Source organism: Camelus ferus, chromosome 24 (genome assembly GCF_009834535.1).
Source record: "Camelus ferus isolate YT-003-E chromosome 24, BCGSAC_Cfer_1.0, whole genome shotgun sequence".
Lineage (NCBI taxonomy): Eukaryota > Metazoa > Chordata > Mammalia > Artiodactyla > Camelidae > Camelus > Camelus ferus.
Window position 1 is genome coordinate 4,369,324 of NC_045719.1, and position 24,174 is coordinate 4,393,497.

Here is a 24,174-nt window from a genome sequence, read left to right on the forward strand (position 1 = left end):
CTTTGGGCATTAATTTGTCTATTTTCCAATATTTAAGAAATGTAGCCTAACACTGTATTACTTACAGTAATCCACTTGATACTAGGGACTGCTAAATGTCTAGTAGTGTTTAATAATGGAAAAAGAGAAACGTACCGGCAATTTACAAAGTGCTTTTCTGTTGAGAAACTCAAGTATCTTTAAATTATGGCTATGCTTTCAAAGGAAGAAAGTACAGAAGTGACTGTAACTGGTGTGTTAGGTCAATCAAAGCAAGCCAGGCCAAAAAACTACTTCTGTCTCAGGGTAGGAGTTTGGCCACTGCTTTGTTTTATGTGATAATTGCCTTACTCCATTTTATATAACTTAAAAGACAATAATTTCATCTGTAGGAATAAACGGCTTTAGCCGAAGCTGTTGCCTTTTTGGTAAAATACTTAACTCATTATCAGATCAGTTCATATTTTTAACTGTCAGGACGCAGATAGGCACTGTGGTAGGTGGAAGGGATTAAGCTATGAACGAGACAATTCCAGAGCACAGGGTTTTGCAGTAGTGTTGTTGATATAGGCACATATCATTTCAATACGATGGGAGAATTATGAGTTATGATGTGGACCCTGCAGCTGAATCTTGAGAAATGAGGAAAATGTCAGCTGGGTGAGAAAAATCTGGGAAAGGTCTATCAAACAGTGCAACCAGCCTGAGCAACTGCATGGAGGCAAAACACAATTTAACTAGCTAGACTGTCCTAACATAAATTTGCCTCTTCCCCAGTATCTGCATAATTGCAGACAAAGTGAGGTGTTCGTTTAAAACAAAAACAAAAACAAAGCTATCTTTCTATCTATGGGTGGATAGTCATATATGTCCTTTTTAAAAAAATTTATTTATTTTTAATTCATTTTTTATTTTATTTAAATTTTGTTGGGGGGAGGTAATTAGGTTTATGTATGTATGTTTGTATTTTAATGGCAGTACTGGGGATTGAAGTCAGGACCTCATGCATGTTAAGTATGTGCTCTACCACTGAGCTCTACCCTCCCCCCAGACATCTCCTTTTATAAGTAGTAGAAGCATTTTTGGTATGAAGATTAAGGTGATTTGGGCATTAAGATACTCAAAATATATATTCTCTTCCATTAGATATTTATTAGGTATTTAATTATGCCCCATTTATAATTGACCTTGACTAGTAAGATTTCTTAACTGTGAAGTTTCAGTACATGGAACTGACCATATTCTCATTGGACCTAACCTGTCTTTATGAGTAAGAATTATTCTTGCTGAGTCATATATCACTTTAACCTAATCATTTAGTGTAAATATTCAAGCTCTCAAAATCATTTCTCAGGTGTGGAATAAAGAGATGAGACTGAGTGGGGAACCTGCCACTTGGCAATGCTGTTGTGTATGTTTCAGGCATGATGGAGAACATTGCGTTGATCCCCGTTCTGTGAGGTTGGGAACAGCATGAACTCACTTGGGGGCTATTTTATCAGGCTATAGGGCATCTGTACAGAATCTAGACATAACAACCTAATGGATTTCTATGTTAGTTTGCAACATCATTTATATCGCAAAAATAACTGATCTTTGTTAATAAAGCATCCCATTCCATTTTTTTCCCACATCTATGGTCACAGCAAAATGAAAGATCACTTAAGGCCTAGCTGTCCTGTTGCAAGTAAGTACACAATAAGTCTAGGTATACCTGAAGGACTGGCACCAAAAGACTATGCTTTTAAATTTCTAAGTAGCCAGTCATTTTGGGATATTAGCTGAAACCAGATTCAGCCAGAATAATGGTTTGACACTATGTAAATGAAGCCTGCTACTTTATTTACATAAAGCTGCAAACTAAGATATACAAAAAAAACCCCTACTTCTTTCAATACAAACATTGATTAAAGTAAAAAAAAAAAAGTATTATTCTTTCTTTGAATTTCCCACATTTTGATTTCTTCAGAATCTTATTGGTGCATAAACAATCAAGGCGAAAACATAAAATCTGTTTATTCTTTTTTCTAATCCATCAAAGTGAAAATTTTGCAAAAGCACTTTCCATTACAGATGACATTCAACAGATATGATCCACTGCAGTTTAATTATCAGAGCCACCAAATAAGTCTTTCATACAGATATATTTATTGGTAAGAAATTTAAAATTTGGAAATATTGGGAGATGAAGGGCTATAATTAATATGGCATGGTAAACAATGTCAGGAAGAAAACGGAATTCTTGATAGAGTAAGAAAATTCAAAAGACTAATTTAGTGACCTAAATGCTAATCCTTCTGGTTATATAACCACACATCTCAATGTGTTCTGAGCACAAAATATGACTTCAGTGCTCGCACATTTGATTGTACAATTTCTTCCATTTATATTTCTAATTCCATGTCAGCTTTATGCCTCAGAGCATTTCTTGATTTATTAATCTTGCTTGAAATTACTATTTTGGAAAGAAGATGAATGCATTTATAATAATAGTCATAATAATAACTTCTATAATAATAATAATAATAATGATGATGATGATGATAATAATAGGCTTAAAGGAGCCCCAAGAGTAATCTGAGTACTTTACTAATAATATAGTAATTGTTTGTGCCCAATTTTTTTTAAATCTTCTGAAATAGAGTAAACTCAATGCTTTCTTGAAACATGCTGCCAAAACACAATGAAAGTGCCTGTCTGCAGCCTTCTCCTTTCTTAATCCCATGGATGCTGGACACTTAATTTTTATAACTTCCTTTTATTTTTAGGGTATATTCTAAGTCGAGATTTGGGGTTGAATGCTTTTCTAAGATTTCTTTTATTATAAAATGAATGGAAAAGAAATTTAATAATGTTATAACTGCTTGAAAAAAAATGCCAGTTTTGCTTAAGTCAATGGCAGTTAAACATAACACAAATAATTTGAACAGAGCATCTGGTTAGCCTGTAAGGATGAATCATCTTCAATGGAAGTACCAAATAATTGTTTAAAAAAAAAAAAAAGAAAATGATATGAAAAGAAAAGATTTCTTTCAGGCATGATTAGGGCCATGAGTAAAAATAATCCAAGTTGATGTGTGGCAATTCCTAGTGCAGCATAATTTTAGAAAATTATTTAGCAATTGTATAAATGTGACATGCCTGAAAAATGTTAATTAAACTGGTTTACACAATGGTTGAGATGTGTAATTATTTAGCCATACTCCCACAGTCATTTGGAAAGGAGATTAAGTTCCCATTCTAAGAGGCTGTTTTGGATTCTCAGCCCTGGAGCTGGTGGTTGAATGCAAAGCCTTTTCTATCCCCTGAAAATGATTCTCTTCCAGAGAGTCCCAGTCCTGCCTCATTCGTCTCTGATTTCATTTACCCGTTTAAGAAGAACAGCTTCAACAGCAACGCAAATCTACACTGCAAAGCTTTCTCTCTGTCACAATATCGTGCAAGACACTTCATTCGTGGAAGACAGAGGGATAAGATATTAGGCCGGTTTCAGAATGAATCATCCAGCCATTGTGTCGTTTGATTTATAAGTGCTCCACACAATCAATCTTCAAGGCAGAGGAAGGGGAGACAGTTGAGAAGTTGAGCCAGAGGGCCTCTTAAAATCTAGGGCATTTTTACCATAATATCCTAAAACTGATGTGAGTGCCTGAGATTGGTGTTGGGACCTGGAATGATAGATTTGGGAATCAGACTGTTGAAATGAAAATTAGGATTGATGACAGAAGTATCCAGCTGGAGGATACCGGGGGTTCTGAGTTGCAGAAGTTACAGATGAAAGATCTCAGAGGCGTTCACAGGGGCACCAGTGGTACCACTGAAACATGAAGCAAGGGCATCTGTGCAACTCAGTACTTTATCCTGTGCTCTACGAACAAAAATAGCAGAGTAAGAAAACCCTTGCTTCAAGCAGGTAATAATAGTTCTTATGACATAGACTACAACCTTCAGAAAATCCAATACCAAAACTTAACTTCTATGTCATAGAACTCTGTCTTAGTCCAGGCTTAGGAATAAAGGAGTGCATATTTATGGTAGCAAAGCAGAAATGTAAGACTCCATGGTCACTTTGCATATTATGTTTTGATTTTCATATCAAGTAGTTTATATTCTCATTATGCATACTATAGTCGACATTGTGACCCTAAGTGAAGCCCTGTTCTAGAACCAAGTGGGCTTAATGAAACTAGGGAAAAAAGCCCTGGAAGTAAAACCAAACAATGTCAACTTTACAGGCACTGGAACTGACTTCAGACCAAATTTACATAATTAAATTAAAATAAAATAAGAATAATTCATTATGCAACTAAGTTGCTTAGTTTGAATATACAGGATTTTTCCACCTACACTCTAATTAGAAAATTCAGAGATGGTCAATATAATTTTGAAACAGCTTATGTTTGTGCCACTTGGGAGCATTTTTAAGGGAAGATTTGCTATGGAGAGTATTCAAAGAACTCAAAAGTGTAACATCATAAACATTCATTGGTAGAGATCACACACTTGAACTTGCCTTTCTCCAGTTTAGTCTTCCTAGAACTAGTCTATGAACTTCTCGAATTTCAAGGCAGACTATAAGCCTTATTCACAAAGCAAGCAAAACACAGCAATAGCAATGGAAAGTTTTATCTTATTACACTATTTTATGCCTAGGGCAGCTCATTTCAAGAGCATCATTAATTTTCACTTCATTTCTGGTTTTAAATAGACCACAGTAAAGGGTTCAATCCTGGGTCTCATTGGCATCAACATGGTGGGAATGTTACCATTGTCAAAGGACAGAGCATTTGATTGAGGTTAAAAAACAATCCATCCTGCTCTATCTTCACGTGAACACCTACATTGATCGTTGTGGAACCTTCCCTGAACCTTGCTGTGCCGGAAGGCTAGAGTTCTGGTGAGCAATTCCAAAACCATTTGAATCAGAAGAGTCAGTCTTTAAAACATATCAACACCCTATTTTCAGACTGCTTTGTGTAAAAGCCACTTTCTCCTGCTTTTATCCCTAGGTGACTCAGATCCCTTCCCATTTTTCTGTTTGGTGAGCTACAATTTCCGATTTCCCTGCATCTTGCTCCCCCTACTGTTGAGTAGATGAATGTGCTCCCAAAAGTAAAAACAAATGCCCTGTTTCAAGGTATTGTATGCTTTTTTCTATCCAATGAATGTCCTCCCTGGCTGCCCCTCTCCCCCTGGTCAAAATGGGAGGCAATTCAGATAAGTGTTTCTCTCTGTCACTCCTAGGCCCATCAATGGCATAAGCTCACTCCGCGTTCTCTCTGAATTCCTTTTTGCAGCTGAGCTCACATCCTGAAAATTTTAACAGAAGTCCATTGCAAGGGTCACTGCCAATTTTTCTGGACCAGTAGTACCAATGCCAATCACATGCCCTCCTACTGTCCCTTTTATGTGTCCATTTACCCAGCAAACATTTATCATAAACCTTTTAGTTTTCAGACCTTGTGCTGAACACTGAAAATATTAAAAGGAACCCCTTCTTGCCCTTGGAATATCACTCTGGTGGCAGACACTGATATGTAAACAAATCATTTTAACGTGTGACAAGTGAGATGAATCATAGTTGTTAGGAACATGAATTTTCAGCTCTGAGCTAAATATAAAAATTTTCTCACCTGCAACACAGGATGACAACGGTATGTACCACAGAGGGTTTTGTGAGGAATAAATGGTATAAGGCATGTAAGGCCCTGTGTCTAACATACAGCTGGTGATTAATAAATACCAGCTACTATGACTGGCATTATGATCACCAGCAATTGTCCAGGTTTCCTGAAGCAGGTCCTCCTCTCTATCACTCCCTACTCAAAATGCCTTCATCTGGTTGGACAAAGCATTTTCAACCTGTCAAGGTCCACTCAGAAAGGAGAGGTCTTAAAGGTTACGGGACAAGGAACCTAGGGCAGAAATGGGACCTGCATGTTGGAGGAGTTGCTGGGGGAAGTGAAAGGCCAGGAAGGCACTCGGACTATCAGCAAAGGAGTCCCCGACCTGAGAAGCCAAGCATGTCTAGCCACCAAAATGGGACAGCATACTGAAGACTCCTGGGGGTGCTGTGGGCAGCTGCGCTCTGGTCTACCACTGCCCACGTGGGCCTACTACCAGCGTCTGGGGCTGGGCCTTGAGCTCCTGCTGCTCCAAATGGTCATCAGTCAGGAAGATCTGGGGGTGCGGAGGCGAGGGTAAAGGTGAGCTGGACCCTACTGGCGCCTCTGCACCTGCTGCAACCTCATCTAACCTTGCAGGAGGAACCACAGCTACTCTGCCTCCTCCACGTGCAAACTGATCTTTAGACCAACTCCCCACTCAGAATTCCCAGGGCAGTACATTCTGGAAAAATAGATGCAACTTAACCAAGCTGACACAGTTGAAAAAAAAAAAAACCACCAGAGCCCATCTGTCATCGATTTGGCATCCAGATACACCCCATGAACCATATTTAACTTCCAAATAAAGACGTAAGAAAAACATCCTTCTACCTGACATGATACAACTATGTCTTATACAACAGAAAATACACTCTCTGTAAGAGGGGAGATAAATTCAGTGTATTCTTCTGAGTGATATTTATGCCACTTGCACCTAAGTCACACCTAGACCCCTGTCCTCCTGTCGCCATCAGGATCTCCTGCAAGCCAGATGACATCCCTGCCTCCACTGTGTAGCAGTAAACCAATCTTCCTTTGACAGCCAGACTTCACCACTTCAGCGAGTACATTAACTCTGCCTGCAGCTTCCCAGGCACAAATAGCCCAAAGATGCCCCATGACAATCTCATCCTCCAGCTAATGTAACCCACAGTACGTCTCTTGGTGGAAACGTGCCTCCTTTGGGAATGAAGATCTTTAGACCAGCAGAGCTCCAAACTGAAGTCTAACAGAAGCAAACATTTCACTGGTAAGTCATTAGGCGCAGTGGTGAGAGGAAGCACTCCCACGTATTTCCACCCTGCGTGAACCCCGGCTGTGGGAGAAGCACCCACACAGGCTGACCACTGGCTCAGAGAAAATACCCCATTCTGGAGAATATTACCCCAGCCCTGCAGTGTTGCCACATTGCTGGTGCTGTGACGTGGGCTTCAAAAGGCTGTCCCATCAGGTCACTTGTCTAGACGACTGAAACTGAGGAGTCTAGGGTGCACCAGCTCACTGTCACACTACGACTTGCCATCAAATTAGTTACACGTCAGAATCAAAACTGCACGGAAGGCCACGATGGTGAGAGGCATCCTGAAAGCCCATGGATGGCGGTTTGGGCGGGAGCAGCTCCAACAAGGCAGGCAAATTCCTATGTACACCTGTTCCAGTAAGAATAAGGCGCTGCCCTTCCAGTGACGAACTAACTGGTTTAGTGTAATCAACCTGCCACCAGGCTAGGGGCTCACTGTTGTCTGCTGCCCTGATCACTCTGTTCATGAGCCCTTTGGGCAACAGCAAAGGTGGCTGGAGAAAGACGATGACTGAAATGCACAAACCGGGTCATCTTGTCCACCTGATGGTCAAACTCCTCCTACTTGTCCTCAGTGAGCAGCAGCAGCAGCTCTAGAGGTGGGCCCAGCAAGGGCCCATCACCCAGGTGATGGTGATGCCCCTTCAAGTCTGAGAACCACTACCCTAGACCCTACCACTCAGCCTGGCCCTCACCTTTCTCATACGCCCTCCTGTGGTTCTAAGGAGGCTCCCGTGGATGAAGAAACAGTCATTCTAATTGGCGGGAACATCAAGGACAAAGCTGCACATATATATACCTCCTTGGGGGTGGTCAGGGAAGCCAGGGAGGGGAGGGGAACAGTCAGACAAAACTCTCTGGGGAGAGACTGTCATCAGAGTCACCTAAATTCTCATTATTCCCATCCCATGATAAAGGATTTCAGGATTGTGCACTTCATTCCTGCCTTACTTCTTCAAGCTTAAAAACCAGAGGTTCATCATAGCCCCTGTGGGTGACTTTCTTCATCTTTTTTAATTGTCCAGAAATGCTTCTTTTAATATTGTTCATAAGAACAAGGATCTCAAATGGCCATCCCAGCAGAACAGCTGCACATGGTGTTTCACATGCATTCAGTGGCATGTTAGGTTGTAGTGAAAAGAAATGGATCTCTAGCCACATACGTCAAGGGGGACTAATCCTAGACGCAGTGTGGACGAGGGCAATCAGGCACAGAGGCACCTATGACGTGACTCTACAGTTCAGAGCAAGCACGCGGACCGAAGTATACATAGGGATACATGTTCCGGTGTGGAAACTACAGAGGAAAGAAAGGGGATGATTAGGAGAGGCTTACAGTTACCACTGGGAGAAAGGGTGACGTTTAGGAGCTTCTGGTATGATCTGGCTGAATGTCAGGGGCTGGTGGTCTGAGCCCTCTAATATGCTGGTTCTGGTGACATGTGCTCAAGTGGCCGAAGGTTAGACTCTTTAGCCACTTGAAAAACTAGGAACTCAAAACTGAAGCCCATGCTTTGTTTAAAGATTAGGGTCCTAGTCTGCCTAGAGATCTTTAAATGTTAAATTATTTTCAATCAATCTATTCTCCTTGGCACTGGGTCCTTGAGTTCTCCAAGTTTTATAAGAGGTATATGGCTTCTGAGGAGCAAGCCTTATTCCTTTTAATAGTGCACATATAAATCAAAGATCTAATGTGACCTTCGATTTTCAGGGCTTACAGCTGGGGTGCATGGCAAGTGGGTACAGTATACAACCCCTGAGAAGGTAACAAACACCTGCCTGATGATTTCAATAGCTCTCTAGCCCATAGAGCTTAAGGACCTAAATCCACATGTTACTAAAAATTAAGTTTTAAATCATATACACCAGACCTTTTGAAAACCAAGGCAAATAATACCATTACCCCGCATTGAGGAAAACCAGAAATGAGCAAATATTGCATGGACAGAATTGCAAACCTTGATTAGGAAATAATTCTAGGCACAAGGAAGCAGGCATCTGAACCAACAGGAAGAGGTGGTGAGGGGTGAAGGGAAAATAGAGGAACCAGGGAAAAAAGACTGCAGCTTCCAAAGGAAGTTCTTATTTGCTGTGACTACTTCTACAGCGGCTACATTTCCGCTGTGTTGTGATTATTTATAGACGTCAAAAGAGGCTCTCTTTTTCATGTGCAGGTTCCAATTAAAATCTGGCAGCACTTCATCAGGGCTGTGAAGGCAATGCTGGAACTGTGTTAGCGTCACATAACTCATGCAACCTGGCTCCAGTTCCCAAAATCAGTGACAAAGAAACTTTGAGAGCCCTTTATTTATAAGGGAAGCGGTGAAAGGGCTGCTCCGCGGGACGGAGTATCTTGGCAGTCTTCCTGGTGGTTTTCACTACTGGCGGCTCCATATGTCCAGTTCCATAAGCAGAAAGTTCTACCAATATTATGTTTCTTCTTTACTGAGCAAAGTGTATTTTCTATGGAATATGAATTTCCTCTCAGCATCTCACAGTTCAGTGATGCCTGGCAACATCAAAGAGCCGAGACGACAAAATGGGATGCTTTCTGAACATAAAGATGCTGGTCCTTCAGTTTCTTTCAAGAAATAATGGTGTCAGCAACACCTCTCAACTGACATTAGCATCATCACAGACAGCCCTGCTGAGCTGGAAAAAGCTGGCTTGTTAAAGTGTGGGCATAGAGGCCACCTTCCAACCAGAGATGCACCCAGCATTTGGAGATGTTACGATTTCCAATTATTTTGTAATGATTACTGCATCTCTGATATTAGGGGAAGGGAACAATGAAGAAAAAACTGAAAATTAATCATTGCTTGGGAAGGAATGATTGTTGAAATAGTAAAGAGTTGCCATAAAAAAATATTCTTCCACAAATATTACCCCCAAACAGTGTGACTTAAGAGTCACAGGTGGTAGGTCTTTTATGTGTGTGAACAAAAATGAAGTTAACTCAAATCCCAGTGAATTGTAAAATGCTTCTCTCACTCCCACTCACACATGGAACCTCTTTTCCCTTGTCGTTTGCAGTGGCCCCACCAGCTTTCCTGGCTCCATAGAGGCGGGCAGAGTTGGTGGGTGTGACTGTGGGAAACAAAACAAAACAAAAGCAAAGCAGACTGCTTCCTAATGCTTGTGAGCGTCCACACATGGTGATGCCCGTCGTGCTGCTCAGCAGAGGGGTACACAGTCCACCAGCACACTGGCAGGTGAATTTGTTGTTCAGGCCAAGTGAGTCAGCCCAATTGGGGTATTAATTTATACAAGCAGATCTGAGTCAGTGTTTCCCTAAGAAAGCAGGTGCTAATACCAAGAAACAGAACCCATCTTAAAAAAAAAAGAAATCAGCACCTGGAGCAGATCAGTGGTTCTGTCCTGGGGAGATTTTGTCTCCTTTAGGGACATCTGGCAATGCTTGGGGGATGTTTCTGGTTGTCACAGCCGGGGTGTGAGTGTGCTCCTGGCATGTAGTCATTAGAGGCCAGGGGTGCTGCAACCACCCTACAATGCACAGGACACCCTCTCCCCTTCTCCCCACCCAACTCAACAAAGAATTAATTGTCTCACAATATCAATTAGTCCCCGGGACAAGAAATGCTGCGATATATTAAATGTTCTGCTACTTCTTCCATCAAGAGATGGAGTCTGTTTTCCCACTGTGGCTGGCCTGGACCAACTGAATGTAGTGAAAGTCATGTTCACTTTCCAGAGCTAAGCTGTCAACAGGCCTTTAAGCTGTGCTCCCTGAGACCATCTGCCAGGTCATTTCAGAATGCTGCCCTGAGACCATCATGCCAGGAGGAAGCCCAAGATGAAAGATCAATTAGATAGAAAGCCCCATCTTCCCCAGCTGCACCCACAAGGGCAGTGGACGAGCACCTCGCCACCCGACAGCGTGCTGAGAGAGGGCTGGTATGCTGCGCAGCAAGAGGTAGCTAATTTGGGGATGGTCAGAGCTTACTTTCCCCAGTGTTCTTCACACAGTGGTCTGTCAGATCTTTACGATAAACCTACAGAAAGTAGTCCCAGAAAGTACAGCATCTAATGCTATTGCTCCTTTGCCTTCGATGATAAAACCAAACCAATGAAATTCTGTGGGGACTTCTGGGGAAACCACTCTTCACTAGTGAAAACATTCTAACTACCAGCTACTGTTCTTTCATTCTTCTGGGCTGACGCTCTAGCCTTCTTTAGCCCCTGGACAGCTCACCATTCCACCCTTAACTTTAGTACCAGAAGAAACTCACAAGCGTCAGCGCCCTCTGGTGTCAGGCAGGAAACCATACAGTTCCTAAGAAAAACATTTTATCAGGCACAGCCGTTGAAGAAAATCAGAAGCTACAGATACACAGAAGAAACAAAATTAAAATACGTAAACAACCTGCAGTCCTCAATGGTGGCGACTTGTGTATATCTTCACAGAATTTTCTGATCTATTCTGTTATTTACAAAAATGGAAGTAGGCTGTATATGCTGTCTTGTTAACTGTTTACTTAATATACTATGAATGCACTTTAATGCAAATAAAGTTAATTCTATGCCATTTTAATTGCTTATACAATTGAATGGTATTTAATATGCAATAGTAGTAAAACTATGTAACATTAATTAAGCGCTTACTGTCTGCCAGGAAAACCATCACCACCACCACTAACTCAAAAAGACAACCACACCTCCACGTTCACTGCAGCGTTATTTACAATAGCCAAGATACGGAGACAATCTAAGTATCCACCAATGGATGAACGGGTAAAGAAGATGTGGTACGTGTACACACATATGGAATAGATATTACAGCCATAAAAAAGAGTGAAATCATGCCATTTAGGACAACATGGATGGCCCTCAACAGCATTATGCTAATAAGTCAGACAGACAAAGACAAATACATTATCATTCTTATATGGGAGCCTTAAAAATAAAGCCCATAGATACAGAGAAGATTGGTGACTGTCAAAGGCGAGGGTGAGAGGGGAGAAATGGGCAAAGGGGGTCAAAATGTAAAGAGAAAAAAGAATGGTGCATTACTGAGCAGCAACAACAAAACAGCAATTGTTTAAAAAATACTTGCAATGCATAAGCACAAAGGGTCTTAAAAAAAAAGCACAAAGGGTCTTGTTCTGTGTAAATTTCATGAACAGATTTGCCTTATAAATTATAATGTTATACCAGCATTGAGTATTGCACGTTATTCTAGCTTTGTCTTTTTGTTCAAAAAGTATATCAAAAATATACAAACATATAGATACTTCAAGCAATTTTATAAGCCTGAGTAACGCTGCAGAAAATACTGACACTTAAATACAACGCATTTTCTTAAATAACAACAGCTTTAAGAAATACTCACTTTGAACTTTGTATCAGCATCACTGAAACTAGACAGAATTTTAAATCATAAAATGAACTACCAATTATAGACAGGAAATTAATTTTAAAGAGCAATGTCTGATTCTACTAAGTTTATCTTTAAAAAACAGAATGTTATATTACATAACTTTGTAGACATCAACTGTGATTCCATATCAACATTCAAATACTAATTTGATCTGTGTAGTGTTCCATTTTAAGAACTTATAAGCCATGCTGCAAAATTTATGTACTATTTTCCTTGCTAAAAAATTGAATTCACCATTACTCCAGATATTCCAACCCCCAACTGCAACTCTTCTTCCCACCTTCCTGAGGTAACCAATATCCTTCTATTTTAATCATTAACTCGCTTTTCTTTTAGTTTTACCATCTATGCATGTATGCTTTAACGTACTGTTTAGTCTTGGTTTATTGAACTTATAAAAATGCAATCACGTGGAATGGATTCCTCTGTGAATCTGATTCTTGGAAGCATACACCACTATGTTCTAAAGATCACACGTGGTATTGTGTGAGGCCATCATTTACTCAGTTTCAGCTGCACACGTACAGCCCTTTCTGCAACTGTACCGAAAGTTATCCATTGTGTTGACTGACAGACGTTTGCATGACCTGCAGTACCTGTTTGTGCTGTATTTATATATCCATTCACTCAATTGTGCTAGTATGATCGATGCTTCTATGCATGCATCTCCCAGCGCATGTGTACAGGGTTCTCTGGTAGAATTGCAGCATACGCCCTGCTTTTCCAGGCCGGGCCAAACTGTTGTCCAAAACAGTTATTCAAATATACACGCCCATTACAATGCTCCACACCCTCAAAATACTGGGCATATGGCTTCAAACTTTTTTGCCAAACTGAAGACTGAGAAATAAAGTAATATTGGGATATTAATTCTGAGTTGCCTAGTTAATAATAAGGTTGAGTATCTTGCCATTTGCATACGGTCTTTTGTATTACCTTTTTGGTGGAATGCCTGTTCACGTCTGTAGGCAGGAATGAGCATCTGAATAACCCTTTTTGTCTATTATGTACAAAGCAAATTCATAATCCCAGTCTGTGGGTGGTATTTTCACTCACTTTTTGATGTCTTTTCATAAACATAAGTTCCTAATTTTAATAAGTCAAATTTGTCAAAGCCTGTTCAGTTTTATTAGTGGTTATAAGAATATCCAGATTTTCTGTTTCTTCTAGGATCGTGAGATAAGTTGTATTTTTAAAGCTAATCTATTCCATCTAAATTTTCAAATTAATGGGCTTAAAATTGGCGACAGTAATTCCTAACTTTAGATACTTTAGAGACTTACTAGGTAAGCCCACCTTTCATCCTAATATCTTATCTTCTCACTCCTTGATTAACCTTTACAGAGGCTTGTCTGTTTTATTCATCTTTTTTAAAGAACCTTACTTTTGGCATTAATTCTCTCCTTTGTGACTGTTTTCTGTTTCATTAATGGCTGGTTTTATTTTTATGATTACCTTCCTTCATTAGATTTCCTTTGGGATTAATTTGCTGTTTTTGTTTGTTTTTGTTTCTTATGTTGGATGCTTAGTGCCTTCATTTTAACCCTTTTCCTTTTAAATGAAAGCATTAAAGGTTATAAATTTCCCTGTTAGTATCATAATAACATTTCACAATTTCTGACACATAGTATTTTGCTCCTTCCTTGATGCGTGAGTTATTTAAAACTTTTCAGTATTTCCAAAAACATGGAATTCTTTTAGTTTTGCTGTTATTCTTAACTTGGTTGCATTTTGATCAGAGAATATGTTTTCTGTGACAGCAGTCCTGTTTCTGCTGAGGTAACTTTATGGCTTCACAGATGATCAATGTCTGAAAATGTTCCCAAGTGTTTGGAAGAACGTGCACTCTTCAATCACTGCATGCAGGACCGCACTCATTTAAGCTTGCTCACTGCACTGTTTAAATACCATCACTCCTTCTGTCTGCTTGAACTTTTAATTTCTGGGAGGAATGTGTTAAAATCTACATGTATTTGTTTTTGCCTGCAGTTCTATTTTTAAAAATTAATTTATGCTATTACAATTTTAGCATTTCATGTCTTCCTGATGAATGGAACTTTTTAGCATTTTGAAGTGAATCCCTAACACTAATAATGCTTCTTGCTTTAAGTCTTTTATCAGATATTAACAAGCTATGTCAACTATCCTCTGGCGTATTTGATTAAAATTTAATCTTTTCAGTTGATAATTATCTGGTATATCTTTATCTATCCTCTGTTAATCTTTGCATTGTTGTGTTTTTGGTGTAAACAGACTATGGTTAGAATTGTAAAAATCTATTAAAGTGTATTTTTAGTATTTCTGTTAGTGAGGGTTTTGGCTAGTAAACCTGGGAAACTGTCAGTTTCTGTTTATTTTGCGCTTTATTTTGCGCTTTATTTTGCCTTCAGTTTTGAAAAATGTTCCGAGTGCAGAATTCCAGATGATCAGTTCTCACCACCCAAAAGCTATTATTCCACTGTATTCTGGCTCCCATTGCTGTGCTTGAGAAATCAGCGTTAGTCTAATAGCTGGTTCTTTGTAGGTTTTTGTTTTCTCTCTGGCTTCCATAAAAAGTCTTTTGGGGGGGGGGTATTCTGAAGTTTTGTTATGTATTTTAGATTTTTTTAAATTATGTATATTGTTTTTCACTGAGTTTCCTGGATCCGACATTTTCTCCCCCTATTTTGTCTCTGCTTGATTTTTTTTTCTTCTGAAACCTTGATTGAATATGTTGAATCTCACTCAAGGCTTCTTTATCTTAACCTCTCTTTTGTATTTTGTGCCGACTTCTGGATAATGTTTTCGAACTATCTTCTCATTTGCTAATTTTTTCAGCAGTGTACTTTGTTTAATGTGTCCAAGTTTTAAATTTTTAATCATTAAATCTTTCAGTTTTGAAGTCTGTTCAGTTCTCTTTCTAATCCGCATGGTAGGTTCTGTTCTCTGTTCATCTTTCAATCTTCAATTTCCTTAAGCATATTAAAGTTACCGTGTAACCAGGGTATGGCGCTCCAGTATCTGCGGTCTTTGTGAGTCTCTTTCCATTGTTTGTTGATTCTGTGGTTTCATCCACAAGCTGAAAGCTGCTTACTTGCCCTTGAACAGCATCGGTAGGAACTCTCAGGTTTGATGTGAAGTTACATTCTTCCAGAGCATTTTTTTCCTTCTGCCTCTGCTGCCTGAGTGTACTGCCAAGTGTCTTGTTCTAAGCAATCTATTTGCAGTCTCCCTGGAACATACTGGCAACATGAATTTGGACCAAAAGATGTTATGAAGATAAGCTTACAGACATGAATCCTCAGAGACCTCCTCTTCACCCAGGACCAGGGGCGTTTCTGGCTTCTTCTGTGGTGTAGGTTTATTTCATACTAACCTTGACACCAAGGGTGTAGTTTTGCAGGATCACAGATTTACGCAGAGGGCTCCGGTTAGATTCTCCTACCTTGGGCAGGCCCTGGAATCTCATGCATAACCTGTGCAGTGGCCAAAGTAGGGAGGATACAAGTTCTTTAGGCTCAGCAGAAACCCTCAGGGTGATAGCTGACTGTGAAAGCTGCCTCCTTCCTGGGCTCTGTTTCCACTCAACTTTTGGGATCTATGGATTTCTTAATCTTATACACCATGTCATTTTGCATGCATTTAAATGATTTATTTCCATTTTGTCCCAAATTTTATCCATTTGTATAGAGAGGGTCATTCCAGATATCAGATCTTTCATAGAGCTAGGAGCAGAAACCCTAGACTTGTTCCAAATCTCTTACTTGGTGTGTCTTCTGTTTGTCCTGCTTTTCAATGATTCTTCTCTCATTTCTTTTGCCTTTTTCTTCTTTCGAATTGTTTTGTTTTTAGTCTTCTTTTTTCCCCCCTGTATTCATTTGTGAGTCACTGTTTCCACTCTTAGTGTTTATCCTCAAAATGTCACCATGCATCACTATCTCAACCTTCTCCCTGAATAATAACAGGAACTTAGAAGACCAGATCTAATCATCGCCCTCCAATTCATGTGGTATTTTTAAAATCAGTATTTTAGCTCATTATTTAACCCCACAATTTAGGTATTTTAGCATCATACAGAAAATATTCATTTAGATTTACCCATGTACTTATCAGTTTTTTTAACTAAGCAGTTCTTCCTGAAGCACCTTCTGGGGTGATTTTCCTTTCACCTTGAAATACACATTTTAGGAATCCTCTTGATAAAATACTGCTGCTCATAAACTGTTTTTGTGTATAGGAAAGTATGTCTTTCTTTACCCAAGTTTTTAAAAGAAAAGTTTGCACTATAAACAGTTCTGAGTTGGCAGTTATTTTCTTCTCAGCATTTTGAAGATCTTATTACCTGGTCTTTTACTTCTGTTACTTCTGACAAGATCTCTGCAGTCAAATTGTTTTTCTCTTCCCTCCTTTCTGTTCTGTTCATTTTCTCCTCAAATACTAAATTTATGTGGGGCCTCCCACTCTGTCTCGTGTGTGTGTGTGTGTGTGTGTGTGTGTGTGTGTGTGTGTGTGTGTGTGTGTAGTGCCTGCATTCTGGGTAATTCTGACATACATTTATGTGTTTTCTTTTCCCTTTTTTTACCAGGAGGTTCAGGGCTTACTCTTTAAATTCAAGAATAATATTAACTCTTCATTTCTGTAATATATGCTGTTTAGATTATTTCAAGAATTATAATTTTCATTTCACCTGCATGCTACTTTTGATAATCCTTTGTTCCTATTTTTTTTTAAACCCATATTTTATAGCCATGGTTCCTTCCTATGCCAAATCTGACCACTCCACTAATCGGAGGTGTTTATGCAGGAGGTGGAGTGTCTAGACTGACTGTTTTGCTAATTTGTAGATGGTAGTTTGTTTCCTTGGGCATATGGTATTTCACTTACATTTCACTTCACTTAACTATCTCTGACCACATAATCCGTGAGAGTTCTGACTCCTTGGGACGCTTTTCCAGACAGAGAAGGTGCCTACAGGAACTCCTAACAATCTCCAAGTTTGTCTGTTCCATTCATTGAGCGTTGAAGGCTTAAATTCCAAATCTGCTGCTGGTGTGGGCATTTGCTGACAGGAAGAACCCAGATCTAGAGGTTTGCCTATGATCAAGGCCATTTTCAGCCCACTGCTGTCACTTTTTTGTTGTTGTGTGGGATTTTTGTTTTTTTCTGCATGTTTTGGCTACTGAAAATGCCTCTTGTTTACATTTGAGCTCAGCAGTGCTGGAACATGCGTGCTTATTTTAATCTATTCCAAAGCCAGCAGTACTTCAGCTAGCCCACCCCTCACCTCACCCCACCTCATGTCTGGTCGGCCACAGATCTGGACTTTGGAAGTCCAATAAAAGATAATTATTATTATTAACGATTCAGAAAACACAGCTTCTCAATCATGTGGTAGCATGGAGTCCATTCCTGGTGTGCTGAGAAAATCATAAACCGCATTCAAAGAAACTGACAACTATAATTGATTGCTACTGGTTACATAGGTTTTTTTGAATCAGCATTTTAAAAATTGGAGTTAGGTTTACATAATGCAAACCTATTTTGATGCAGCTGTCATTTCAGATTCAGATGACAGGATTTGGTTCAGAAGCAGCAGCACACACTTTGTTCAACAGCGTTGGGCTGATGGCCTTACAACACTGCTTCCTGGGGCAACTGTCTGCTGCCTGTTCGCATCAGAATTCGCATTTAGCCTGAAGCAGAAATGATCTTTCTGACTCCACATTTCTTTCCTTCCTCTCTCCTCCCCTCCCTTTTCTCCTCTTGCTAGCTAACAAAATTCTATCTGGATCCTCAGCTTAAACTCCAAAGGAGCATAAACCATTAGAATGAAGGGGTTCTTGTCCAAGAATCTTGGGCCCTTGATATCCGAAATTTCCAGGACAGGAAAGAATAAGCCTTTTCAGGAGGAACTGGAAGGGTCAGTAGCATTCTCCAGGTGTTAGAATAAGCAGTCTGTCTGATGTCCTCGTAATACATGCTCTGCCATTTTCACTCCTCTCAGATATGAATTATTAAAGACTCTTATTGTTCCTCTGTAAGTCCTGTATATCATGCAGAACTCATCTGGATAAAAATGGGGAAAAAAGGAAAAGCTGGAAGTAGCAAAAAATAATGCATCTGGAACTTAACGATGCTTGCCAACAGTAAAATCATTTCTTATACTTCTGTACAAAAACGTTTTTCCCCATTTCATTTCCAACTTGTGCAAAAGGTAATTACCCTTCAGAGACACCTAGGGAAAGGCCATGAGAATGTCTGATAATTTTTAATGCGTTTGCCTCTACACTTTTCTTTTGACACTCCACTAAGTAGAGCACACCGGCCATGAAACATCAGCAGAGGATAGCTTCGTTAAATAGCAACCACGGTTTTCTGCCTCCCCAGGTGTTTGTCCTACACAAAACCCTCAGACAGTGGACGTGTCCAGGAGGGCAACCAAACCCAGAGCCACAAATGCTCCTTGCAAAAGTCAGCCGGTTGATCTGCTGCCAGTTCCCTGGGAGGAGTTAACCACTTGCTGCTTATCCAGCTTGAACAACTGTCCTGATGACATCTCTAAAGATGATTGTCGTGGAAGCTTACGGCGGTATATTTGTGGATTAGAAACAATCTTCAAGGTTTGTAAAATTTATTGGTCCAACAGTCAATAATTCAAAAGGAAAGAAAAAGTAGGACGTATCATAAGCTTTATATTCCTTTCCCCCAAATCCATTCCTTTGCTTTGACATATATAATGGAAATACAAAATTTTAACCTGTTCTACATTCACTTTGGAATTTTCTCCTATAATTTTAAAGATCCCTTGAAAAGTCTCTGGAATCACTGGTTTTCCTTTTAGTGCCATCTGCTGGTCTAGATATTCTGACTGGGTCCTGGTTTGTAAGCTTCCATACACTTAGATTTTTAAAGCAATGAAAAAAGTCTTCACTCAGAAATTTTGTGAAAGGGTTTTTACTCCACACATAGCTGATATTTGTCATATTTGCATTCATAGATCTTTATGACTTAACTCCCAAAGCAATAATTACCACGACATCTTATCATTCATATGTCTATTCAGAATAATCTGTTATATCACTTTATATTGTATGTTATTATAATGTATTAAGGCTGACAGGTTGACATTCCTATTTCCCTTGATAGTTATGAAATTTTGGAAAGTTAACATTAATGTTTAATTATATAATCTCTAAGAAGCAAGTCTGAAATCTATAGGATAAAACATTTGATTACTTGAACATTTCATATGTCTTTAAGTGAGCTCTTCTCAACCTCTGAAAATAACATTTACATTTATTTCAAACATTATCCAACAGGTGGATTTTGAACTGGTGAGTCTTGTTTCCAAGTATCTAGTTATACAGATACTTGCAACTAGTATCTAAGTATTAATCATCTCTAATTATCAGCAATTTTCCCCTCTGGTTGTCTGCAGTCTATGATTGATGCCTTCCAATATTCCAAATGTTCATGACTTCCATTTACTGTATTGTTTTGAATAGATTTCTACCCACGATTTGTAATCCAGGTGGCTTTCGAACAAAGGGCATTTCTCCACCTTTGCACTTGTGTGCAGCGCTGAAAGATGCCCCCACTGAGTTTGGTTCAACTGTCAGAAGTTCGGGTCTTGGCTTGGAGCAGAGCCTCTCCCTCAGTAGTGAAGATCTCATTTGAAGTAACACCTCACCTATGAATTTCCTTCTTTCAGTCTCAACTGTAGCAATATTGTCATTTGGCTCTTCATCACCCTCTGCTACATAGGACATAGAGCAGCAGCACCTACTGACATTTCTGGCTTCCGGGACCGGGTTGAGATGCACTTTGGCATCCGTATCTTTCAAACAATCTATCTTTATGGTATTCTATGATCTTGCTGTATGCTCCTAGGAGCTAGATATATGGAATATTCACAGTGAGAGCACCCAATCCCTGCTGCTGCTTGTGCCTGGAGCACAGAGCACTTTCACTGATGATTACTGCCCAGAAAGCTCTACCATCATAGTCTTTATATGGAGCTGAACAAATCTTTCTATAGCCGTGGAATATGGGAAAAGTTATTTAATGCTAATTAAAAGTAGACAAGAGTCATTTAATTAATAAGATTAAAGCATGACGGAAAAAAATCTGTACATAGACAGACTAAAATTAAGCAAAAGTTTAAAAAAATAATGTTTTTAGAAGTGCTTTCCCTAAGCCAAGGTTTCTCAAACTCAATACAACTGATATTTTGGGCTAAATAATTCTGTTGTTTAGGTGGAGGCGGGGGGCCACCCTGTGCATTGTGGGATGTTTAGCACTGTCCCTGGCCTCCACCCACTGGATGCCAGAACTTCACCTTGCTATGTTGTGACAACCAAGAATACCTCTAGACATGGCCATGTGTCCCTTGCTGGGGCAGAACTGCGCCTGTTGAGAACCACAGTCATTACATATGAATGTTAATAAAACACTAAAATACGAGCCATTAGCCAGAAGTCCAGGTGGGTTTACTTAGCCTGCAAATAACCTCACTGTAAGAGAAATGTCAAAGGAATTCAAACATGACACAAAAGCACAGAACTTAAAACTGGAGAGGAATATGAAAATAATTCTTCCAGGAATGGAGAACTGGGCTGTAGCCCACGATCATGGACTGCAGATGTTCTCCCAGCAAAGCATGGGGCCTGAACACAGGACTCATCAGTCAGATATTCCAACAGAGATGTTCCCAAGTACATAGTTTTTATTTTACAGGAAACGAGGTCATTGGTCACTGGAAGTAGCTAACTCCTTTCAGAACCACCCATTTGCTGGACAGATTCTGGATGGAAAAGGAGGAGAGTCTCCGGTGGGCTCTGTGGTCAGGTTCTTGGCCGTGGGCCTTCTGAAGGGACCCTCACCGAGCGCCTGCCTATCCACTTCCTGGAAGCAGAGGCCCTCAGGCACAAAGCACCCATAAAGCGTCCATCAAGCTAGAGACTACGACAGTTCTGCCCCAGCCTTCAGCCTGATTCCAATTAAGCTTGGGGGTCATAAATCCTTTTTAGTCCTGAGGAAGCTTTCCTAATGGGCGTGTTAATAATGGTACTCTTATAACAAGGTTTCCTTGGCTTCATGGAGTTGGACATGCCATGAGCTAAATCATGCCCCTGAAACACAAAGACCTATACGATAAAAATCTAATACAACACAGACAATTCTGAAACAGAAGTGTAAGTCAAACCCAAACCCTTGTGTTACCAGAGGGATCACACGTTAGACAGCCATTCAGGCTGGACCACAGCCACCACTTCAAGTACACCCGGCTCTAAATGTTGAGCTCATGGGATCAGTCTTGCCCCTCCTGGTGAGTGAAGACCACATCCGAAACCACGGCTGACCAGGCTTCGCTGACCCTCTAGGTATGACACTAGCTGGATCCATCCAAGTGGCTCTTGGCTACCAGTGCTTTCTGCATAGTTACGTCCTAACTCTTACTGGCACAGGGGCTCCCAGGTGAGAGGGATTCTCCTCTGCTCCAATTCTTCTCAAAACTAAGCCTAGGGAAATTCACACATAAGAAGTTAGCTTTCCTGGAAGGAACCCAAGAAATTGTAAATGCTTAATAGAAGATATCGGGAAATTCTAATTGAAATAAAAGCCACAACAGTAACACAAAGAAATGTGATTTAAAAGAAAAGTAATCAATATATTATATCCTGGCTTAGAGGACAAACAGAACATCCAAAGTTATCTTGGAATACAAACAAACAAACAAACAAAGAGGAGAGGGAGGCCATACAGCAAGTGTTTCCATTTCTTTCTAATTGTACCTGGGCTCAAGACATGCCTTAGCCAACAGACAGGCCATTTCACACCCCTCTGGGGGTGTACAGGAGGTGCCACCACATCTTCTGTGTAGGACAACCGAATTTGAACAATCTGTGTCAGTGACCTTGCCATCTCTTCCACGCCTAAGTGCTCTGTTCTTTGCCTACTTTGTTCTTTGTCTAACTTACTAATAACTACACTCATTCACTCACTGAGTGAGGATTTTAGGTTTATGAACATGGTTGGGCCTCTCTCTTAAACAATGAGACACTCAGTAACCACTTACTGAAAGTGCATAGATCTACTTGTAAGTTCAGTGCATCCCAGGAGAATTGTGAGACTCGCTGTATCAGCCTGCTGGGCCCAGGACAAAGCTCCCAGAGCAGGCGGCCGCTAAACAAAGGATTTCCTCACAGCCTGGGGGTGAGAAGCCTAAAATGGAGGTGCAGGCAGAACTGGTTTATCCTGAGCTCACTCTCCTGGGCTTGTAGACAGCTGGCTTCTCCCTCTGCGCACACACAGGCCTATGCTCAGATTCTGTCCTTCTGTAAGGACACCAGTCATATTGGATTAAGGCCCACCTTAAACACATCATTTTACTTTAATTATCTTTTTTAAGAACTTTTCTTCAAATACGGTTACTTTGGAGGTCCTGGGGGTCAGGACTTCAGCATATGAATCCTGTGGGGACACAATTCAGCCCAGAACACCTGCCCAATTCTTCACGAACGTTCACTAACCACAAGTGGGCTGCTTCACATGACCCTGATTCCAAGGCTCTGACCACTGGGCAAGGCTTTCCCACAGATCCTCACCAAGTGCTTGGGGGTGTAGATCATTTTACTGTTGCTGCAGGAACAGATCAGAGTCCTCAGCTGAGAACACCCCAAACTCATGACCTTCCCGTTCCGTAGGTCAGCAGGCTGACACTCAGGCTCCCTAAGCTAAAACCAAGGTTCTGGCCAGGCTGCGTTCCCTTTTGAGGATCAAGGAGAGACTCCATTCCTTGCCTTTTCCAGCCTCTGCCGGCTGCCTGCACCCCTTGCTGGTGGTACTCTTTCTCTATCTCCAAAGCCAGCACATTGTATCTCTAGATCCTGCTTCCATCATCCCGTCTCCTCCTCTGCCTCTGCTCTTCTGCCTCCCTGTTCCACTTTTAAAGACCCTTGGATTATACTGGGTTCACCAGGATAACCCAGCATCATCTTCCTTTCTTAAGGTCATCTGACTGACAACTTCAGTTCCATCTGCAACTTCCAGTCCCCTTGTCCAAGTAATCTAATGAATTTGCAGCCTCGGGGGATTAGGATGCAGACATCCCTGAGGGGCCATCACCCTGCCTACCACAGGTAGGATATCAAAGGCTAGGGCAGCATCAGAGATCTGAGAGCCATCCCCTACCAACCAAGGCATGAAGTGCCTCCCCCAAGTGCAAGGCAGGTACCCCCAAAGCAGACAAGAGGGCAGGGAAACCAAAAGAAACTGCTCCAAGGCATTTGAGGCCTCCACAGAGCATAAGGCAGTGCTGGGGGACCACTGTCATGGTCCAGAAGGTGTGTGGAGGGGGTGGGACTGGAGAACAAAACCTCTTTGAGGATCTGAGGATCCGGAGTAGACAGCAGAAAGCTGGAGGTTCAGCTGTCAAGCACAAGGGCTCACTAGCATCTCACCGGTGCTTGTGTCCCAGTCCCTTTAGTGGCGCAAGTCTCGATCCTGCTTCAAAGCATTTGAAACTAGTGACTGAGCCAAACTAAAGCTGCTGCAAAGCTCAGACCCAGCTCAATCACAGATCAGACTGAATCTATCTGCATTCTCTCTCCAGTAGCCTGACCAAGTAGGGACCCGCCTGTATGCGGAGCAAATGCTATCTAATTCGCGTCTGCCATTCTTTTACTAAAAAGTATTCAAATAAAAGACAATATTACAAGGCACACCAAAGGGACAAGAAAATGTGATCAAAAATACGAACGAATCATGTGATGCTGACCCAGATGGCCCCAGATGGCCCCAGACATTGGCATGACCAGTTTAAAATAACTCTGGTAAAGAAGCCAATGGAT

At 40.7% G+C, this 24,174-nt stretch overlaps 1 long non-coding RNA gene across 1 annotated transcript in view; it reads right to left on the bottom strand.

Moving 5' to 3' along the window:
- The window catches only part of LOC106729892, a 97,551-nt gene that overhangs the window by 66,266 nt on the left and 7,111 nt on the right, over window positions 1–24,174 (bottom strand). The gene's annotated exons all lie outside the window — the stretch shown is intronic.